This window comes from Castor canadensis, chromosome 3 (genome assembly GCF_047511655.1).
Source record: "Castor canadensis chromosome 3, mCasCan1.hap1v2, whole genome shotgun sequence".
NCBI lineage: Eukaryota > Metazoa > Chordata > Mammalia > Rodentia > Castoridae > Castor > Castor canadensis.
Window position 1 is genome coordinate 123,171,032 of NC_133388.1, and position 20,737 is coordinate 123,191,768.

Genomic DNA, 20,737 nt, shown 5'->3' on the forward strand with positions numbered 1-20,737 from the left:
GGTTTTCTTCAAAGTGTTAGTTTTCATTGTAGAGGCCTTTCACCTGTTTAGTTAACTTTACTTGTATCCTTTTTATTTATTTCCCCAGCGTTATTGCTTTGGTTAGGAATTCCAGCACTATATTGAATAAAAGTGGGGAGAGTGAACCCCTTTATCTCATTCCTGACTTTAGAGGAAATAATTTCAGTTTTTCCCTATTAAGTATGATGTTGGGTATAGATGTGTCATAAATAGCCTTTACTATGTTGAGGTATGTTTATTCTATTACTAGTTTCTTTAGAGCTCTTACCATGAAAAAATGCTGACTTTTGACAAAGGCTTTTTCTCATCTATTGAGATGATCATGTGACTTTTGTCCTTGATTCTGTTTATGTGCTACATTACATTTATCAATTTTCATATGTTGAACCATCCAGGCATTCCTGAAATGGATCCAACTTGATCATAGTGTATGATCTTTTTTTTAAACAATGGTATTTATTTATTTTATTTTTTAATTATAACATAATTGTACTGGGGATACACTGTGACATTCACAAAAGTTCTTACAATATATTATAGTTGAATTCCCCTCCTCCATCATTCTCTTTTCCCCTGGGAATGACCAGTGGGATGGATGAGGATATAGGGGAAAAGTGTAGGAGAGTGAATATGGTGGAAATATATACTCATATATGAAAATGGGAAAGTACAAATTGCTGAAAAATCATCCTAAAATTCATATGAAACATAAAAGTCTTGGAATAACAAAAGTAATCCTGAGCAATAAAAGCAATGCTGGAAGTATTGTAATACCAGATTTAAAATTATGCTACAGAGCCATAATAACAAAAACAGCATGGTACTGACAGAAAAACAGACACATAGACTAATACAATAGAAGACCTAGAAATCAACCCACATACACACAGCCATCTAATTTTTGACAAAGGAATCAAAAATACACATTGGAGAAAAGATAACCTCTTCAACAAATGGTGCTGGGAAAACTGGTTATTCACATGTAGAAGACTGAAATTATGGTCATCCAATACAAAAATCAACTCAAAATGGATCAAAGAAAAATATGGATCAAAGATCTTAATGTAAGACATTAAATCTTGAAACTACTATGGGAAAACACAGGAAAAACACTGGAAGATATAGGCATAGGCTATGATTTTCTGAACAGGTTTTCAGTTGCCCAGGAAATAAGAGTAAGAATTTGCCAGTGGGATAGGATCAATTAAAAAGTTTCTGCACACCAGAGAAATAACACAGAATGAGATATTTGAAAGTTATTTTTCAGATAAAGGATCAATATTCAGAATACACAAAGTGCAGGAATGTCAAGAAACAATGCTAACACCGGTTCTGCTGGAATGTTGAGATAACAACACACATACCTGCCCAACCCCAGTGACCTCTCGCTAATGTCCAACACCTCTTCCATCCTCCTTCCCAACCATCTTACCTAGTGCCCATCCCCTCCAACCTCCCTTTTCCCAATACAGGATGTTTTAGTTCCCCAGCCTGTAAGAAAGGCATGCTCTCAGAGTGTTACTCTGATGGCCAAAGAGTCCCTCTCAGTTCTCCTCTCCCTGATAAAGACCTGCTGCTTGTGAGAGTCTCAGATTCTTTTCTCTGTGTGTTTCTGTTTTCAACTTCTTCACTTTCCTTTCACAAAGTATTCAAAAAATTAAGCAACAAAACTAAAAATAGCTCAATGATTCGGGAAAAAAGAGACCCTCATACATTACTGGTGGCGACCTAATTTTCTACAACCACTATGGAAACCAGGTTTGAGGTTTATCAAAAAACCTAAAAATAGATATACTTTATGATCCTTCTATATCACTTTTGGGCATATATCTGAAGGAATGTAAATCAGTACACAAGAGAGATACTGCACACTCATGTCTATAGCAGCACTATTCACAATAGCTAAACTATGGAAACAGCCTAAGAGCCCAACAACCAATGAAAGAATAAAGAAAATGTGGAATGTGTACACAGTAGAGTATTATTCTTCCATAAAGAAGAACAAAATTAGTCATTTTCAGGAAAATGGATGGAACTGGAGCTTGTCATATTGAGAAAGAAAAGCCAAATATCACATTATCACATTTTCACTCATACGTGCCATCTAGAACTAAAATGATAATAGTGACAATAATAATGGGGCATGAACATTAAAGGGGACTGTCCTATTTACATATGTATCATGTATCTATCTATCTATCCATCTATCCAAAGATAGCATAATGAAACTCAATACTGTTTGAAAAAGTGGTGGAAGAAAAAGGGGATGAATTTGATTGAAGTACATCTTTTACATCTATGGAAATATCACAATGAAACCCCTTTGTACAATTAATGCACACCAATAAAAATGGACTATAAAAAGGGTTAAATTTAATTTGGACATTAATTGTTCATACATTCTAGGAAAATAGGAGTCTGAAAACAAAAGTTAACAGATACCAAAGCATTGTTTGTAGTCATGCATTATGCATAGTGCTTTTCATTACCTCACCTAATGTTTAGAAAACCTCTGTTAGTGTTGCCATTACTCCCATTTTACAAATCAGGAAACAGTCTCACAATGGTTAAATAATTCTCTTAATAAAACACTAGTCCACTCTTCAGGAGTTTCATTTGCCAAACAAATGAACTTGTCATAAATATCAGCTATTTCCTCACTCTTATCTCTGAAACCAACATATCCTGCACTTTAAAAACTTTCCTTTTTGCCTTTTCACTAGGAACACTATTATAGAGAAGAGATCAATTTCTGCAAGCTATTAAGAAAACAGGAAACAGAATTCATTCCAACTGTGCATGTGTGCCTTTACTACAATTCTAAAATTATTTTTGGGTCACTGAAATCCTCACCCTCAGAAAATACACTCATTGGATCCTTCCTTCAACATACAAAAGTTCTTTTTGACTAGATAATATTACATCTCCCTAGCCAGAGTTCAACTATCCGCAAGCTTTATCTTTCTGAAACAAAATAAAGAAATAGAAAACAACCAAAATGTCTTTGAACAGTTCAAGGACAGTTCATTTAATTTGCTACTCTGTAAAATTCCCTTCATCACTCTGCATACACTGATTCTTACTTAGCACTTGCGTTTAGCAAGCTTGTTTGTACTGGTTCAAAGCCCAATTCATAGAAATAGCAGAAAGCCACCAGAGAGAAAAACAGTTGCTCTTCTCAGACATACTGATGTGCATAAGAAATGCAGCTCAGAGCCAGGGAGAGAACAGGAAACTGCAAGGGGATATAAAATATTAATGTCAAGTAACAAAATCTTGAAAAAAAAAAAGCATTTCTTTAGGATAAACACAGTAGACACCTTTCAACATGCAATGGCCAGATAAGGATACTGTGAAAACACGAACCTCTAATCAGGGCTCACTGCTTCAGCTCAGGACCCTGCACACTGGCTCTCCATTAGTAACGGTGTGTTGTCTAAACTGCCATTAAGCTGTTCGAGACCCAGTATGAAGTGGATCTGAATAGTTCTCCAGTAGTGCAGATGAAGTCACAACAGATGACAAATACATTTTAATTAAATACAGAAGCAAACAGTCTCAAACTGAAGCTCTCAGCAACCTGAGCTCTAAACATTAACTTCACAGGCATGGTCTGCAGCATGGCTTCCTTGCCTCCTTTCTCAAGTTTGCTTAAAGCAAAATAGCTTCCCTTGTCTGTGACTGTGTGCAATAAGCATGTTTTGTTGTTTTAAAACTTCTATTTTTAGGGTGTATATATGTGTTTTAGTTTGTGTGTTCAGCTAATTTAAAAAAAAAAACTGTAGCAAGGAAAACTACTATCATTGATGCACAGATTTCATTTACCCAAATTAGCTCTGTTAGTTACATGAAAGATTGGGCACCATTACTTTACACTGGTATGCAGAGAGTTACACAGAAGTTCAAAATGTCCATTGAGGGCCAATTACACATGAAGGACTACTGATAATTATGAGAGCTGGTTAATATTTCCGAATTATTAAGTCTGACAGCATAATCTTGCTTTCTGTGTTGTTTAGTCTATTGATACCAGATGCTTAATGCAGGGTAAAATGTGATGTAGAGTAGAAGTTAAAGCTATTCTGCAGAATAAAGGGTATTACTTTTTGGAACATGAAGTGTGGTACATAGAAGCTAAATATTGGAATCCATTTTAAACAAAAGGTGGCTGTAAGTCTGAAAACTTACTAAACTTGAGCATTTATCTTATTTCTGCATGCAGTGGGGATGAAAGGATTGTGGTTGCCGTCCAGCATGACATCTGGTTGGAGATTGTCCGTTCTATCATTGTTACTGTTTGTTGAAGGCCACTTCAGTAGTGATATAAAAACACATCTTCCTTCAAATGTTGGGACTTCCATGTATATTCCTCTCAATAGTTCATATTCAAATGTTCCTTGAAACCATCGCACCTGTGAAGACATTATCTTGAGATCATAGATCATTTACCATCAAGTTGGTTCAGTGAGGATGATAAGGATTTTCTCCTAAGTATTCAAAAATGATTTCTACAAAGCAGCATCAGAGGTGAGTATCATGAACCTGACTAAATGTTATTTGGTTTGGTTTGGCTAAAATGCTAGTTACAAAATTCACTAAATGACACAAGGAAGGAAAATTCAGAATGGCCAATTATGCATGATATACTATAGATGATTGTAAGAGATGATTAATATTTCTGAATTATTAATTCTGACAGAACAATTCTTTTTTTTTCCTTGCCTCTTCTGCTGACACCAGATGTTTAATGCAGAGAAAAATGTGACTATAACATTATCTGCTATTTTTATGGCCAGAAAACACAAGTTATATGCTATCTGTATATGAGTATGAAGACATACATAACATGTAAGACTAAACAGATTTTCATTCATTTAAAGCAGGCGAATCCACCATAGCAAGTAGGGGCAAGAGGACATTTTCTATGACAAAAGGGATTGCATTTTATCTCTTGGATAATAGAATGTGTCACTTTTATAAATTGGTATTATTAGTTGCAGAGGTGATAAGATATTATGTATCAGAGTCTGCCACATTAACTAAAATTTCAGTTGGTATCAGCCTCTGGTCAGTGAAGTTTGTTAACGTTAGCTAAGCTAACATTTACTTAGCTCTTGCAAATCACAAAGCATACCACACATATTAGCTTAATGTTTAGTGAAGTGGGAACTATCATCATGCTCCTCTTTCAGATCTTTATTCCTCTTAGGGGATAAACAGATTGAGCAACTTGCCCAAGATCACACAGGTGTTAAGTGGCATGGATATTAACTGAAATTTACACTTTGGGAATCTGCTTTCTGAAGCTGCACTCACACCACCGTCACTAAGGCCAGGGTACTTTCAACACCTAATTCTCTTGCTTCTCTTAACTCCAGCCTAACTGTTACTTAGAATGAAGTCATGGCTTTAGCTTATGGGGAGAGGTCCTTTTGCTGATAGAAGATGAAGATTAAAAAGATGCTACTCTAAGTATAGGCAGACCTTTATGCATGCTCTAATTCTTTCTTTAACAATGGTTTATGCTTTACGCATAAATGAAAACTTTCAGGTAAAATAGAATCTCTTATTTATCAGACCATTAGATAGCTTACTTGAATAATCATAGGATTTCAATTTTGAAAGAACTCAAGCAATCACAGAAGCAGAAATTGCTGAGACCAGAGATGTCTATAATGGGTGCCAGGCTATGGTTGTTAGTTCTGCAGCAGTGGTGACACTGGTTGCATCAGCATTCATTTATCTTTAAATAAAATGAATACAAAACTATAAGTAACTTAAATTTATTTATATAAGGTGAGTAAATTTCTATGGTTTGGGGTCACTTAATGTTTTGTTTTCAAAACTCCTTGACAGAATAGTAAGATTTTTATCTCAGCAAAATATTTTAAAGAAAGGAAACTATTTGCCATTTATTAAGAGAAAATATATACTAATTCTTATTTTAAATTATTTAATGTAGCTTATATTATCACAGTAGCTGTCATCAGAATTTCTTTGTAGAGTTGAATTACCTTTCCAAAGAAGGACACTCTTTATGGTAGGAGAAGGGAGTGGTGACTTATTAAAGGGAAGGGGGAATGTGTACTGAGAAACAATTACCAGTATTTCTCAGAATGAAACTGCTCATCCTTCCCCCTTGCTGCCAACATTGTAAAGTGTAATAAGGCTCATAAATATTCTGTGAATTACTTAGTGGGTATGAACACCAAAAGACTGAGTTTCAGGCCACAATTCACATGTTGCAGGCAGAGGCTACAGAAGCCTCCAATACTCTGCAGGAATGCTGCAGATGGCTTTGGATTCCTATAAGCCAGGGGACTGAGATGTTGGTTGGAGGCAATTTTGACTGTATCATATGTGATAGAGGAACCTCCAGCCAGGTCAAATCTGGGTCCTGTTACTAACATTTGGAAGATGTCGCTGTTTGCATAGATTTGGATGTTCTAATGCACAAAGAAAGAAAGGGCAAGAAGGTAAAATTGTTATTAAAGTTCTAAGAAGGAAAAATAAATAAATAGACCTAGGATATTCAAAAAGAACAGCCCCTCAAAGAATATTTTATTTCAATTTATCTAACAATCTAGTACATGAGGCAGTACCCAGTGAATTTGAGAAGTGATCTTTTGGAATTCAATAGAGGAGTGGTACACAATACTGTAGATGAAGGTACTGAGTATCCAGAGACCTTTTTGAAAAAATAATCCTAGTATTTGAACCTGTTTAAACCACTCAAATCAGAGTTTCTAGGATTGGGGCCTAGACTCTGGAATTCTCTGTGTTGTACTGCAAACATTAAGTGCTCCTTATGTCTAGTCAGTATTGAGAACCACAGCATGAAATATTTTTCTGTCTGTACATGCTTCAGTAGAGCATACTAATTAGGCTTTCAACTGATTGTACTCTAGCAGTTTGAGCTTCATTTATTAGTTATTGGTTATATATAATTGTAATCTAGAGAACTGAAATACCTACCAAGGTTGAGAGACACATTTAGGAAGTTCATACACACCTTGGTTTGCCAAAATGTTACATGGAACAATTCTTACCATTTTAATGTTACATGGAATATTCCTATCATTTTAATGATCTTTTCTATAAAATAGGGGAAGTGTTTTATAGACCATGTATGTATATTTGGTTCTTTAATAAAGATTGTTTTTGATACCACAAGCATTATCTTATAAATTTGGATGTTTGATGAGGCTAAAGAAGAGTATAACTGGAACTTTGTATAAATAAAAAATGCAGTTTAAAAATTTCTGTCTTTTAGAAGTTGGTGATGCAATTAGTAGATACTGAAAAAAGTTTAATAGGATGAGGTATATTCGGTATACTGAGAGTGAAGTAGTCTCGATACTTGCAGATAAAATTTGTCTCAAAGTTAAATAAATAGAAAGTTAAATTACTTAGAAAAATGTTTCACAGATCAAAGCCCTTGAGAAATTTTTAAAAATATATGTGAAATTTCACTACCTTTCCCTTCAACCTGCCAGGCAGACTGAGAATTCCTGCACATTCTTACCAGGTGTGCTACAAATTCAAAGCCTTGAACACTCTTCACTTAGGACATTATTAGAACTTTATCCTTGGTGAGAAACCTAAAGGGATGAAGCAATGTCACCATCCAGGACAGAGCACAGGTTTGCTTAGCACCTATTACTATGAGAGAGATGGATTTCCTAAGCTTGGTGTTCCTCAGCTGCAATACAGGGCCACCAATTATGTGGCCTCCATGTGGGTCTGTCCATAGAGCCCTCAAGGGAGTTGGCAGAATAAGAGGCACCAACACAAACATGAAGCTCATGCTGGTTGCTGTGCTGACAGCAATAAAGCCCTCTGTCTCTGATCCAAGAATCTAGGGTCTTCTGCCAGAGTCTATGAAACAGTTACAGTTGAACATATCAGCTTGTAAGTGGAATAAAATCAAACCCCAGGGCACTGACACTCATAGAATAACTCTAGCCTAAGACAGCATCATCTCTTAGTTGGATAATTGCAATAGTTTGCTCATTGATCTCTCTGCTTCTACCTCTGTGGTCCATTCTCAGCACAATACTCAGAACAATTTTGTTAAACATATCTGATGATGTCACTCATGTGTGAAACACTTCTATGGATTCTTATCCTCCTCAGTACCTCAGTATTTGTCCTTCAACATTGCATATTTTATTTTCTGCTTGACTTTTTCTAAACCCTTATAACAAGTTATTTATTTTATTCATTGTCTGTCTTCCTCACCAAGATAAAAGATCTGTGAAGGAAGGGAATTTGTCACTTCTAGGATAGTACCTGATATATAGTAGCAATAAATATATGCTGCACCAATGAATAAAAAGGTCTTAAGAAAGTAATCAAAGACTAACTGAATACAAAAGAATAACAGGTTTATTTAATATCCTATCCTAGGTGAAGTAAAAGATGGATTGAGGGATAGTAGACCATCGTTTCCAGATTCTATTCTGCATAATATACCATCCCCAAATTCAGTGGCTTGAAACAATTTATTATTATTGCTCTGAGTTCTATTATTTGACTTCTTTCAGTTGAACAGCTCTTGATTGTAGTCTCTTAGACAAGTGTCAGAAAGAGGATGGGCTATAGTCATGCAATATGGGCCAGGCAGGGCTGCCAGTTGATACTGGCTTTTGGCTAGACGTTCAGCTGAGTTTGCAACTAAATAGCCCATGGTACCTGGGTTCCAAGGAAGAATAAACTGCAAAGCCCACAAAAGGCTACATCTGAAACCAGCACGGTATCACTTCTGCTATATTCCATTGGTTAAAGCAGTCACAGGCTCATGCAGATGGAAGGAGATAAAAAACATAGACTCTGCCTCGTAAGAAAGGGCTCACAGAGCAGCATGTGAAATGGAAAGATTGTAACAACCATCTTTGAAGAATACAATTTGCCACAATGATCTCCAAAGAAGAGTGAACTAGGAGATGAAGAAGCATCAATTTATCAGTTTGCACATCGCCTCAGTAAGGAAGAAAGTCCATAATTCTCACAAGGAAAAATGTTCCCTTAATTAGAAATGTGGATTTTACTTTGTTAAAGAAAGGTCCATGGATTTTTCCCCCCTAGTTTCAGGTACATACCCTCTCAAAACCACCCACTGTTTAATGGCCTTTCTTCTCCTCTCATGGAATCACACATTTGATTCACTGTTGATACTCTCAATGGAGAAGTCAAGTATTTCAGTACTTGAGAAGGCAAATCAACACATTGGCAACTTGATTTACATATCTGTCTCTTGTAACTTTATTCAGTGTGAATCTATTCCAGACAATCTTATCTATTCTGATATGCATAAAATCACATTTCTCCATACAAGACCAGAACCCAGAGACCCCACTAACAAACTGCTACTTTGTAAGGTGTCATATCTGTAGCCAACTGATCTTTTTCAATATCATATTTATCTTTCTTCAGCTTAAGATTGTAGGACATTCAACATTTAAGCATTATTTTGCTTATAGAGAATAATCCTTTGGAAAGCTCTCCATTTTACCTACAGAAAAATACTACTGCTTTAAGTTTTCTTTCTATTCAGTACAGGATATGATCAGAGTCTCTCTATATTCCACAATATCTGATAATGGGACTTGATTCATTGTAACTTTACATTTATTGTGTTCTTACCATGTGCTATGCATTGTATTACATATTTTATATGTATTATCTCCCAACAAGTACAGACTCTTATTGATAAAGAAATTAGGCCACAGGAGAGCTAAAGAACTTATAGAAGGCTACTATGTTAGTGTAGGTGCTAAGTAGCCCTATTTCTTTAATTATTTCTCCACAGGCTACCTCATTTTACATTTTTTATTATTTGAAAATCCAAAATGCAATGCTCAAGAAAGCAAAAATTGGCTACAGAACATTTCTGTCTGCGAACTCAGAGTCAGCATGTACTGTAGTTTTTATTTTATATACATATTATATGCAAATATATAATTTACACAAAAATCTTACATAACATAAAATATACTGATTTGTATGATAAATATGTAACCATAATATATTTTTACAACTTAAAAACAGTCACTAAGAACCCAAAATTAAAAGTTAACTAATTACAAATTCAGGTTTATTTGTTGTTATTTAAAAGAAAAAAAAATGTACTCTTCCTTCATCAGAGTCTATGGTCTTGGGTGAACAGCCTGCTGGATCTGTTTGGCTCATACTCTGTTAATTTGAGGATAAAAAGTAGCTGTTTTATAGCAATTTAAATTAGCAAAAGAAATTGTTTAAACTAACTACTTGTAGTGAAAATACAGCAGCCTTTGGAGCTAATGTTAGCAGTGCTTGAATAAGTCTCGACCTCTATAGGTTATAATGGTGCCCAAGAATCAGACTTGATTGTTATTAGGAAGCTCTTAGAATTTTTTCCCCTGGTTGAGATGCTTTATGAGATTGGTGGTAAGTAGGGGAGTTTCCTTAACATAATGTACCAAATCATAAAAGGTTCATTATTTCATGAGTCCTTAGAGTTATGCCTATCTTTAAAAAAAGAGGAGGAGAGCTACCAAATTACTGCAATATCAAGAATGCAGTAACACAAATTTCATCAATATTAAATAGAAAATCAAATGAAACCCTAGTGTCTACTGAAGACCTACCACAGTCATCCCTTACCAACAATTCTTTGTTGGTTATCTCTCTTAAACTCACACAAACACTATCGCTACCCATTTTACCTGTCATTTTTGAATGAAAGTCATTATTTCCAATGCATTTTTGTCGATAAACTGCTTGAAATAGCACTGTTTTGGTAGGATTTCTGCCTCCATATGGCTGAGATTAAAAATGCACACAACTACACATCTGTCAGATGCGACTCATTTTTTAATGAGGCCTCAGAATGCTAAGTCAAGTTCTATTTGCTTGTTTTGCTGTGTGGCATCACTTCTGAGCTCAGTATGCTAGCTATTTTTCTTTTTCTTATCAATTTTCTTTCATTTTCTTCCATTAATCTGCCAAATCTAATACATACTTCATGCCCTAAGGCACATGGCACATGTAAGTCATATTCACATTTACTGCCTGTCCTCTTTCCCCCAAGTAACTGCTTTTTATAAAAACTGATCACTTTTCAGTTACTGGGTGAAAAAGAAATTACTTGAAGGTGCTCAGGAGACAAAATTAGCAAGACACTGTGGTTTGCGCTATAATCCTAGCTACTTGGGAGATCAAGATCAGGACTGTCATGGTTCCAGACCCGCGTGGGGGGTAATGTTCATGAGACCCCCCCATCTCAACAGAAAAAATGCTGGGTGTGGTGGTGTGTACCTGTCATTCCAGCCATGGTGGGAAGCATAAAATAGGAGGATCCCAGTCCAGGCAGACCTGGGGGAAAAAAAAACAAAGACCCTTCTTAAAAATAACCAGAGTAAAATAGGCTGGAGTTGTGTGGCTCAAGTGGTAGAGCATCTGCCTACCAAGCATGAAGCCCTGAGTTCAAACCCCAGGACTATCTCCTCCCTCCCTCCCCCCCCCCCAGTTATTAAAAGAATAATAAGAATCCTCAGAGAGATCTTATATAATAATATATAATATACATATATTTCACTTTATCCAGGGATGCACAAAATGTATTTACACAAGTGTCTGTGAGCAACTCAAATATACAGTACACAAAGGTAAGTCAAACTTGGTCAAATCCACATAGAATGATTGTGATTCAAAAAAATCATTGAAAGAGATTTAAATTTTTCTGTTCAGAAATGTCTTTACTGAGCATCTAGCACTTTGTGGAAATCAGGGAAAACCCAAGGAAGAAGTACATAAAAATTAATTGCTGCTCTTGTACAAATCACATAAAGCCATTTGTAGGGATCAACCACACAATATAAACAACAGTCTACATCCTCCTCTCCTCAGCCATACTTGGCAGGGACCTGCGTTCTAGTTGATGAGTCAGCTTAGATGGAAAATATGATCATTTTATTCCCCAGTGGTCACTTCTGGACGACCAGCATGAGGTTGATTTTCCCTTCATGTTTGCTGTCATGCCCAAGAAAACTGGAAAAGGACTCTTCTCAGGAGATTCCATAAGGGATTGGCTGAGGGCAGTCCACCTTACAGAAAATTGACTGTGACTTTTTTACTTCACCATTTTAAGTCTGAAAGGAAGTTTCCCCAGTCACACTGAGCATACTCTTTCTTTCTAAAATTGTTACTGTTTTATAAATTCATAAAGTTATGAATGTATTCTTCTAAGAATAGAAAGAGAGATCATCGAGTTATTCTGCTAACTTTTTAGTTAATATTCTTGCTTCACATTGGACAGGGCAAGAGAATTTTAGTTACTTTTTGTGGGAAATTTGAAGAAGCACCATCTTGACCCCCTTGCAGGAGGCCCTGCTTATTTTTGGAGGGACGGAATTTGGGGTGGGGAGAGAACTGGAAAGCAGCAGAATTAAGCAGTTTGTGGCATGGATGTACGAGCTTTTATAAGTCAAATGGACACAACCTGATGACCATGCATGGGCTATCTGAGGAGTCTCCCATCCCACCTAAGAGGGCTGAGCACCTGGGAAAGAAACTACAGAAGGAAACTCTATGGTGTAGACTGCCAGGGAAGAGCAGAGGCCTTCCCAGAGAACATCTTCTGCCTCAGGATCCAGGCAGCAGAGAGACCCTGTCTAGTCTCCCCTAGAAAGATGCACATGAGAGATCCACAGAGGGCATTTGTAGCCCCTATGTGACACCCATGAGAGAAGAGAATAGTGCAACATACCAGAGTTGCAGATATGCATTATGCTCTGTTTGTGCCTCCACACTGGAGAATAAAATAACTTGGGATGGGGTGAGGAAGGGGAGAAGTGAAGAAGGGGTGTCCCAGGGGCAGGGCTTGCCCTTTCCTGTTTGTGTTCCTCAATAGAAGCCTGAGGAAACTGGGTGAGAGGAGAGAAGGAAGGAAAGCATAAAACTGATGTAAGAACAAAAGGTTAGGCTGGATTGGAAACTTTAAGTTTAGAAGTGACAAACAAGCTATGTGGTAGGTACCATTTAAAGACCTGAAAGAGAGAATCACAGCAGTGCAGTTGAAGGCAATGAATGGAGAAAAAAATAAGCCATTTGCCCTTTGCACCTCATTGAGTTTCCACTCTTCAATAAGCTGGGTGAATTTGTTTCCAAACAGTTGTTTCAGAATGTTTATGTGCCAGATGGAGATGAGTTTTCTTTGTATTGATCAAAGGTTAGATTTCTTGCCTTATTCTTAGTAATCTCCATAATATATGAACATAGACACTATGAAAAAATTTTTTTAAATACCTTGGTATAAACTCATAATATCTTACAGCCACTTAGAGTGAAATGATTTTGTGTACCTGACCAAAATATGTGAGAAAGAGGGCATTACAAACTGTCTAAAATCAAATTTAATTGTCCTTCAAGTTATGGACTAACTGTAGTCCATCTATCCTGCTTCATGGTAGCCTCAAGCATCAGAACTCTGGTCCCCTTTACACTTGACACAGCTTTTCCACTATACGGACCACACCCATGACCTGGACTTTATTCAAAAGCTCACATTTTCAGAAAATGCTCTCTGCCTTCTCCTTCACCTGCCACCTCCCAGACTCTTTTGAACCTGTCCTTCACAAAGGTCCCAATATTACATGTCTCCCCTGCCTTCCTACCCTGGACAGTATCAGTATCTTCCCTAGTTGATGCATGGAATGGGAGAAAGAACAGAGACTGAAATGCAGTTGCTCTGATTGAGGTTATAGATAACACCTGGCTTTTCAAGTTTGCGTATTCTCAAGAAATTTAGTTGTATAAGGGAAGGAAGGTCCAAACAAAATAAGACACACCTTTGCAGAGCATCAGTTTTACTCCCAAAGGCAGGGAAAGGTAGTAAAGCATTTGAGCTGACAAGATATTTAAAACTTTTGCTTGAAATAATGTTACTTTTTTTAGGGTTAAAGCCTGATACTTCAAAGAAACATTATTGTTTCAGCTGCAGCAGATACACAACCACAGACCACATGTCCCTGTAAACTTCCTTCTCTGTTATTTGATTGAGATGCTTTGTTAGGAAAAGTTGAGGAAAGATAAGGAAGGACTTATGTAGAAGGGAGAACAGGAAAGGGTATAAAAACAATGAAGGTCCTAAAAGGCAGCATTTGGGAAGCATTCATAAAAGGAATCTGGGCTTCAGGTATTTCAGTGGAAGACAAGCAGAATGAGATTAAAAAGGAAGACTAAAAGAGATCACATAGATGGAGGGTGGACGCCTAGGGTCACAAAAAGAGACTTTCCTGAGGCAAATGACACAAACCTCTACCCATTTGCTATTGCTGCTGTAACAAGTTATCACAAATGCAGTGACTTAGCACAATACAAATTATTTTATAGTAACTTCACTAAGCTAAAATCAAGATGTCAGCAGAACGGAGACACTTCTGGAGGCTTCTTTGCTGTTACCAGATTCTAGAGGCTGTCTACATTCCATGACTGTGTCCTTCTTCCGTCTCCAAAGCTAGTAAGAGCATCACCTGACCTATTCTCCTGTTATTACATCTTTCTCTGACCCTCCTGTGTCCCTCTTTCCCTCATATGGAGTCTTGAGATTACACTGGAGTCAACAGATAACCCAGAAAAATCTCCCTAGTACAAGAGTTGAATCATATCTCTTTTTCCATGTAAAGTAACATATCCACAGGTTTCAGGGAATATAGAACAAGGACTTTTTTTGGTTGAGGGGGGGATTTTTTGTTTAACATTAACAGGTAGACTGTAGATATGTGAATTCTGACAGGACCTGAGTTCAAACCCCAGTACCACAAAAACAAAAACAAAAAAACTTCATTAGAATGATTATTTAAAAAGGTCAGTGAGATCCATTAGAATCCAGATAAACAGTTGAGGGAAGCTAGGAAGAGAATACAGGGTATAATTGAGAGTGATTATAGCAAAATCTCTCAGCAAAGAGATATTTTGAGAAAGAACAAAATGAGCCTTAGAAATGAAGAACATACATCAAATAATTAATTCAGGTGAAAGCTTGAACATGGACTAGATCAGAATATTGTGTTTGAGAATATGCTTGATGTACTTTCTATATAAGTATGAATATGGAACGTTCAAACTGGTAGAAATCACCATAAGAAGAGGACTAAGTAGAAAGGAGAATAATGGAGGGGGAGGAACCGATTTGGGTATAATACATATATATAAAGAAATGTAACAATGAAACTCCCTGTATAATCATCATAAACAAAAATGTCTTTCTTTTTTCTTAAAAAAAAAAGAACAAGAAGGTAAAACAAATTCTGTCTAGGGGGTAGTACCAGTGGGAAGAGGGAGGGCATAAGGAAAGGGTGAAGGAGGGCAAATATGGTGAAAGTACTACATATTCATGTATGAAAATGGAACAATGAGACCTGCTGAAACTATTCTAAGAAAAGGGGTGGGGAGGTAAAGGAGAAAGAGGAAGTGAATCTAAGTTATACTGTAAACACTTTCGTGAATGTCACAATGTACACTTGGTACAAATATAATATGTTAATAATTTTTTTTAAAAAACAGATCTTTAAAAATATCCAAGAGAGAAAGAAAGAAAAAAAAAAAAAGAAAAGAAGAGAGCACTCCAGATCTTTGGGACACCATTTAATGAACAAATATCTGCATCTTTGAATGACCCAATATGTTAGTCAATTTTCCATCACTGTGAAAAATACCTGAGAGAAGCAGTTTAAAGGAATAAAGATTTATTTTGGCTCACAGTTTTAGAAGTTTCAGTTGATGATTGGCTTGCTCCATTGCTATGTCCCTGTGGTGAGGCAGAATATCGTGGCAGTAGGAGCATATGGCAAAGCAAAGCTACCTACCTGATGGTGACCAGGAAGAGACAAGGGTTGGGGGAGAGAGGAAAAAGCTGAGAGAGAGAGAAAGAGAGAGAGAGAGAAAGTGGCCAGATCTACTCTCCAGCTAGGCCCTACCACCTAAAGTTTCTAGCACCTCCTAAAGCAGTGTCACCAGGTGAGGACAAAGTTTTCAACATATGAGCCTGTGAAGGAATTTCATTTCAAACATTAACACCTGAAGACAAGGAGATAAAAGTTAAGGGCATAAAAAAACCCCAATGAAATAATAGCAGAAAACCTACCTAATCTTGAGAAAGACATGGACATCCATGCACAGAAGGATTATAGTATCCCAAATAGACATAACCAGAAAGGATCATCACCACAACATTTTTGTAGCCAAACTGTCAAAAATAAAAGACTGAAAGAATTTAAAAACCATAAGAGAAAAAAGTCAAGTCACATTTAAAGACATACCCTTTAGACTTAACTTCTCAATAGAAGTTGTATAGTCCAAGAAGGAATATAATGATGTATTCCAAGTCCTGAAAGAAAATAACTGCCAACCAAGTTTCTTATACCCAATCAGGTTATCCTCTAAAAATGAAGCAATAAACACCTTCCAAGATAAGCAAAAATTGAGGGAATTCATGGCCACCAGTCCAGCCTTACCAAAGATGCTTAAGGAAGTAATACATCCAGTAATGAAAGAAAGATAAGTACCATCATGAAAGCATGTATATAACTCCAACTTAAAAAGGAGATATACAAAATAGAAATACAAAAGAACCAAAATTATCAATACAATAAATAATCAAACCCCAAAGATGAACAAGAGAGGAAGAAAAGAACAGAGAAGAAAAATCAACAAAATGACAGGAATAATTTCCTGCATATCAGTAATAACCTTGAAGAAGTAAACTAAATCCTCCAATTAAAAGATAGACTGGCTACATGGTTTTAAGAAAACAAGACCCAACAATATGATACCTACAAGTGACTTAAGTCACCAGAAAAGACAGACACTGAAAGAGAAAGAATGGAAAATAATCTCTATGCAAATAAAAGGCCAAAGGGAGCAGGAGTAGTTGCACTAATATCTTATAAAATAGACTTTAAGGCAAAAACTGTAAGAAGAGACAAAGAATGTCATGATATAATCATCAAGGGATCTGTTCATCAAGAAAATATAACAATTCTAAATCTTTATCTACCTAAAGGTACAGCACCCAATTTTATAAAACAAACACTATTAGACTTAAAGGGAGAGACAGGCTCCAATACAATAGTGGAGTATTTCAATAACCCACTTTTTGAATCAATGAACAGATCATGTAGCCTCTCATCAATCAATAAAGAAACATAAGAGTTAATTTATACTGCAGATAAAATAGACTTAACAGACATTTATAGAACATTCCATCCAACGGCAGCAGAATACACACATTCCTTTCATCAACACAAGGAACTTTCTTTGGAATAGACCATCAATGAGGCCACAAAACAAGACTTAATTTAAAAAAAATGGATATATCTTATTTCTTATTTTGACCACAGTGGAATGAAACTAGAAGTCAACAACAAAAGAAACTTTAGAAATTATATAAATACATGGAAAATAAACACATTTTTGAATAAACAGTGAGACACCGGGAAAATGAGCAAGGAAAATTTAATATTTCTTGAAAGAAACAAAGATGGAAACATATCATAATCTGTGAGATGCAGCAACAACAGTACTAAGAGGGAAGTTTAAACAATGAATGCTTACATTTTAAAAAAAGAAGATTGCAAATAAATCATGTCTCTCAAGGACTTAAAAAAGCAGGAACAAGAAATGAAAAATAAGTAAAGGTAAGGAAATAATCAGAGCAGAAATAAGTGAAAGACTAAAAAATACAGATGATTAATAAAATAAAAAGTTAGGTTTTAAAAAGATAAACAAAACTGACAGACCCTTAGCTAGGCTAACAAAGAAAAAAGAGAGAGTAAGAAAAGAGTGAAGTTAACAGATATGAAAAAGGAGATATTAAAACGGATGCCTCAGAGATACAAAGGATTATCAGGGATTATTTTAGAAAACTGCTAACAAATTGGAAAATGTAGAAGGGAAAATTTCTAGACATGTATGTCATATCAAAATTGAACCTGGAGGATATGAAATACTTGAATAGATCAACAAGTAATTGAGATTGAATTAGTAATAAAATGTCTCAAGCTGGCGGAGTGGCTCAAGTGGTAAAGCTGCCTGCCTAGCAAGTGTGAAGCCCTGAGTTCAAACCCAAGTGCCACCAATAATAGCAATAACAACAGCAGCAGCAATAATAATAATAATAATAATAATAATAAAATTATCCAAAAAAAGAGAAAAGAATAGGAACAGATGACTTCACTGCTGAATTTTACAAAACTATTAAAAGAAGAACAATGCCAATTTCTCTCAAACCATCCCATAAAATTTAAAGGGAGGAATCCTTCCAAACTCATTGTATGAACCAGCATTCCCTATTACCAAAACTATACAAGAAGACAGCACATAAGAAAACAATAGGCCAATACCCCTATTGAACATAAATTCAAAAATTCCCAAAAAATATTAACAAATCAAATTCACTAGCATCCCAAAAAGATCAAGTTGGTTTTATCTTAGGAATACAAGGATGGTTCCACATATGCAAATAAAAAAATTCATAACATAAACAGAATAAAGGATAAAATCATAATTATTTTAATAGATGCAGAAAAAACATTTAATAAAATTCAACATGCTTTTATGGCAAAAGCCCTGGACCACTTAGATATGAAAGGCTTGCTCCCCTACAAAATAAAGACTGTATCTGACAAACCCACAGTCAACATAATACTGAATTTGGAAAACCTAAAAGCAATTCCTATAAGATCAGGAACAAAACAAGTGTATCTACTTTCTCTATTTTACTCAACACTAGGAGTTTTAACCAGAGTAATGAGGCAAAAGAAAGAGATAAAGGCACACAAATGGAAAAAGAGGAAGTCCAATTATTCCTGTTTTCATATAATAGAATTCTATAAATAGAGAAACCTAAAGATTCCACCAAAACCCTATTGCAGCTGATAAATGAATACAGTAAAGTAGCATAATTATAAAAACCAATATGCAAAAATCAGTAGCTCTTCCATACAGAAATCATGAAAGCAACTCCATTCTCAATACCTAGGAATGCACTTAACTAAGGAAGTGAATTTTTTTACAAAACACTGATGAAAGAAATTGAAGACACTGAAAGACGAAAAGCTTTGCCACTTTCATGGATTGGAAGAATATCACTAATAATGCCCTTACTATTCGAAGTGATCTATATATTCAATGCAATCTCCCTTGAAACACCATTGATATTCTCCACAGAACTAGAAAATATCCTAAAATTTACATGGAAGCAAATATCTGAAGTAATCTTGAGCAAAAAGAACAAATCTGGAGGCATCACAGTACTTGCTTTATTAGTTACTTTTGTGTTGCTGTGACCAAACAACTTAAAGGAGGAAAGATTTACCTTGGCTCATGGTTTCAGAGGTTTCAGTGCATAGTCCTTGGCTCTGTTGATGAGGCAGAACATCATGGGAGTTGCAAGCACATCACAGGGCCAGTCACCCTATGGCACACAAGAAAAAGAAAGCAACAGAGAGGGGCCCAGGACAGTTACAGCACCCAGGGACATGCCCCCAAGTAGTTATTTTCTCCAGCTAGGCTCCACCTCTTAAAGTTTCCAGAACTCCCTAAAATGCACTGCAGGTTGAGGAACCACACCTTCACCACATGAGTCTTTTAAGGGGACACTTTACATCCAAACCCTAACTCCTTACTTAAAGACATATTACAGAGCCATAACCAAAATAGTATGGCAATGTTATAAAAACAGACCTATAAAACAATTTAACAAAATACAGATCCCAGATACCAACCCATACATCTATACTGTCAACTGCTTCTCAACAGAGGTGCAAAAAATCTACATTCATTGGGAAAACTACAGCTTCTTCAAAAAATGGTGCTGAGAAGACTGTATATCTACATATAAGAAACTGAAACTTGACCATCTGACCTCACACAAAAATCAACTCAAACTAGATCAAAATCTTTCTGAATCTACTGGAAGAAAACATAGAGGAAACACTTCAAGAAATTGGCACAGGCAATGATTTTCTGAATAGGACCCCAAAAGCACTGAAAATAAAGACAAAAATGGGACAAATGGAATTGCATCAAACTAAAAAGCTTCTGCATAGCAAAAAAAACAATCAGAGTGAAAAGAAAATCTGCAGAATTGGAGAAATTTTTTTACCAGCTATTCATCTGACAGAATGTATAAATAATTTTTAATAATGAAAAATAATACAAGATCTGAGTAGTCACTTCTCAAAAGAAGAAATGCAAATGGCCTACAAATATATGCAAAAATCCTCAATATCACTAGCCATCAGGTAAATGAAAATCCATACTCACTCCATTTAGAATGGCTATTATCAAAGAAACAAAAAACAAAAATTAAGAACTACTGGTGGGGATGTATAGAAAAAGAAACTCTTAACAGCTATTGGTTGGAATGTGAATTAGTACAGCTGCTAATGAGAACAGTATGGAGATTTCTCATTAAACTTAAAATAGAATGACTATATAATCAAGTTCTCCTGCTCCTGGGTATATACCCAAAGGAAATAAGACCAACAAATCAAAGATATACCTGCATGCCCATGTTTACTGCAACACTATTCACAATACCAAAGATATAGAATCAGCCTAGGTGCCATCAGCAGATGAATTGATAAAGAAAATGTGGTATACATACACAATAGAGTATTAATCAATCATAAAGAAGAATGAAATCCTGTCATCTGTAGCAAAATGTATGGAA

General features: G+C 35.9%; 1 long non-coding RNA gene across 2 annotated transcripts in view; it reads right to left on the minus strand.

Moving 5' to 3' along the window:
• Positions 1-20,737, minus strand: part of LOC141421662 (uncharacterized) — a 111,647-nt gene that overhangs the window by 60,203 nt on the left and 30,707 nt on the right. For both annotated transcript variants that reach the window (XR_012446328.1, XR_012446327.1), the window contains exon 3: positions 19,379-19,477. This is a non-coding gene — a long non-coding RNA (uncharacterized lncRNA). The remainder of the gene's footprint in view (positions 1-19,378; positions 19,478-20,737) is intronic.